The following is a 3,043-nucleotide window of genomic DNA, read 5'->3' as shown; positions in this document are numbered from 1 at the left end:
GGAGTGAGGAGGGCAGCTGGGGTGGGTGAGGGGGCAGCCGTGTAGGCCGGTGACCCCCCTGCGGCCAGGGGCGTGGGGGCAAGGCCTGAGCCAGGGGAACGTACCCGGGGGTCTGCACCGCTCCGCTCCCTGCCCGGGCTGCGGCGCCAGGTGCCTCCCGGTTTGGAAGTGGAAGTAAATAAGGTGCAGCAGGCAGGGTGGAAATCTGTTGAGATCTTCTGCCTGGAGGTGCTTCGGGTCTGCGCGGCCAGGTCTGTGACCCTCACCGGTAGAGAAGTACAAAGAAGAATTCTGAGCAGGTTAAAAAAAATCCTCTTTTTCAATCAGTGTTGAAGGAAAGGGTAAGGTGATGTGACACAAATGTACGACCGTATGCCACAAATAGAACATTGTGGGAAGCTTTCCCTTAAACATAAGCTTTGTCCTATATTTTTTTAAAACGGTTTATTTCTTTGCTGTGTAGGTCATTCTTAACATTGGGCTAAATTTAGCTGAAAATACAGTAACAGTGAAGACAGACTGTCTCAAAAAGCTGAGATGGGCTCACGGCCTCAACTGCGTGGCCTGGTCAAGAGGCTGGATGCAAAACTGTTTACATTTTTATTTACACTTTCCCCCTCCCCGGAAGTTTGGTTAAATGTAACAAAATCTCATCCGTTTAAATAAAATAAATCGTGTCTAGGAAATTAAAAAGCGTTATAGGTTAAGAAGTGTGGTTTACCTGGTGTACTCTAGCACTGCAAGCCAGGTCTATACAACTTATATTAATTTTAAGGGTGTTCTGCCACAAAGTGAGGAAGGACTATAGCCCTAGTATCTTGGGCTTTTTGAAGATCTCTGCCTGAAACTCCAAAACAGTAATCTTTGCTGCCAGTAAGGATGGCAAAATGACTGCTCACTTACACACTTTGATTTTCAGTTCTTTGTGCGTAAATTTAGCTGTGGGTGGAGTATCCTGAGCCAGAGGTCTCTGTGTATGTTGTACGTACAGAATGACGGACAGTGAGTTGCGTTTGCTCGCAAATACTGGATTGGAATAATCCATTTCAGAAATTAGCATAGCAACAATTTGCTGGTTTGGCTTCATCTGTCTATAAGTTTAGTAAAAATCCTCTTGTTTTGGAGGCACTATCACATGCAGAAAGGATCTGTGATGTGCTCTGCAGGCATCCCCTAAAATACGGAAATTATTCTAAGAAGTGGAGATGCAAAATGCAATAGTCAGAAATCCAGACAAAAGTAAATTAAGATTTTTAGATATTTTTTTCTGGAAACAAGTTTGACTTTCTTAGTGCACTCTATCTTATACTAAAAATCATCTACCCCCAAGCAGTGTACAGATACCAAAATACTCTCTGAAACAAGGTAGTGTTGCTGTACTTGTAGGTGCATTTTGACAGAATTATAGAAATCCTTCCTGGTTTATAGCCTCTGCAACTTTCTTTTGAAGAGACGGTGGTATCCTTAAAAATTGAGAAGCCTAGCTCCAAACAACAGTCAAGACAAGGGCATCAATCCATTAAATGATAAGGTACAACCACACCAGGCAACAGCTTTTCTGAAAGCGGCTCACTTTGCAACCCTGTATGCCTAAAGAAAATGACATCTCCTGCGCAGCTTTTTTATTTGCAGCGTACTGAGTCTGCTCTTCAGTATTTCAGTTACTTGGCTAGATTTTTTAGGTGTCTGGAAGAAAAAAAAGTATTTAAAAATGCTACTTAGTGCTCAAAAACCTTGTATCTACCATTTTATAGTTCCTATCTGATCTGGTTATAGTGCAAATATTTCTCCACAGGTGTAGCAAAAGGTCTACATTGTTGTACAATTAATGATCATTATGTGGAATTTGCTTGATATAGCTTTATATTCAGAGGGTATTCCTAACTGCCATTTAAAAAGATAACATAAAATAGTAACCAAAAGTCTTCTGTACTTCTTGAAAAGTGTAAAGCCCAATATTGTTATTCAGAAAAGAGAATTCTAGGTAGATCTGCCCAAATATGAAGAAATGTGAATGTTTCTTAAAATTGAACAGTGCTAATGCATGACTTAGGTATTTACTATGCAAAAGAAAAGATTTAGTTAATTTTCATGTTATTTCATATACATATTGTTACGTCATACATACAACAAAAACGGCTTCTAAAATAAGAACTTACGTTTCTCCTTCAGAAAAATGAGTCGTATGTTGTAGGCAATGAAAATGATGGGAAGTCTCAACTCAAAGGGTGTGAGTGCTCATTCTACACATGAATTAGAAAAGCACCTGTGTTGCTTTGTCTACGTGCATCTGTCTCTACCTAAGCATCTAATTCACGTTACTCCTCCCACAATCCGCCCCATTCCTTTGTCTAATCTGAGCAACCAACAATAGGATCTACAGGGGCTTAGAAACCTGGACCGAGTGGAGGGGGTGTGTTTGCTAATGAGAAGTGGTTTCCTTAGTTCACTGTTAAAATCATAACACCCAATGTAAAATTTTGCTTATATTATTTATGGTGAAACAGCAGGAGTAGCTGAAGTTATATGGTGACAAAATCAGATCTCTTCACTGTGTTATTAGAGCATAATGATGAAATTGCCTGGTCAGAATATAGCATTCTGAATCAATATACTGTTAATGCAATACCACTGTTTTTAGAACAAATAGCAAATGCTGTCAGAAGTAAATATGTATTTTAAGCAGTGGAAAGAGTATAAGTGCTTTTTCAAGGTAAGTGTAGAAAGCCATTACAAAGCTTATCTTTGCGACTGACCTATAAAAGCTCTAAACACATCAAAGGCTCTGAGGACATCAGATAGGAACTTTTAATTCTTCACACAGTCAAAACTCCCATGAAGCCAATGTCCCAGGATCACAGCTCTGGGTGTGCTCAGTAATACTAATGGAACTCAGACTTACACAGGCAGCTTCATTCAGAATTTTCATTTAATTAATGTTACAATTTATTAAGTTGTGATTTCTTGCAGTGATTTAAAAAAAATAATTGCTGAATGTAAGGCAACATGGGCTTTTAGAATAGGATTTCTTGGAGGTTTTATT

This window comes from Chaetura pelagica, unplaced genomic scaffold (assembly GCF_000747805.2).
Source record: "Chaetura pelagica isolate M959 unplaced genomic scaffold, ChaPel_1.0 scaffold18, whole genome shotgun sequence".
Taxonomy (NCBI): domain Eukaryota; kingdom Metazoa; phylum Chordata; class Aves; order Apodiformes; family Apodidae; genus Chaetura; species Chaetura pelagica.
The sequence above is the reverse complement of the archived record's forward strand: the minus strand, read 5'-3'. Positions refer to the sequence as shown.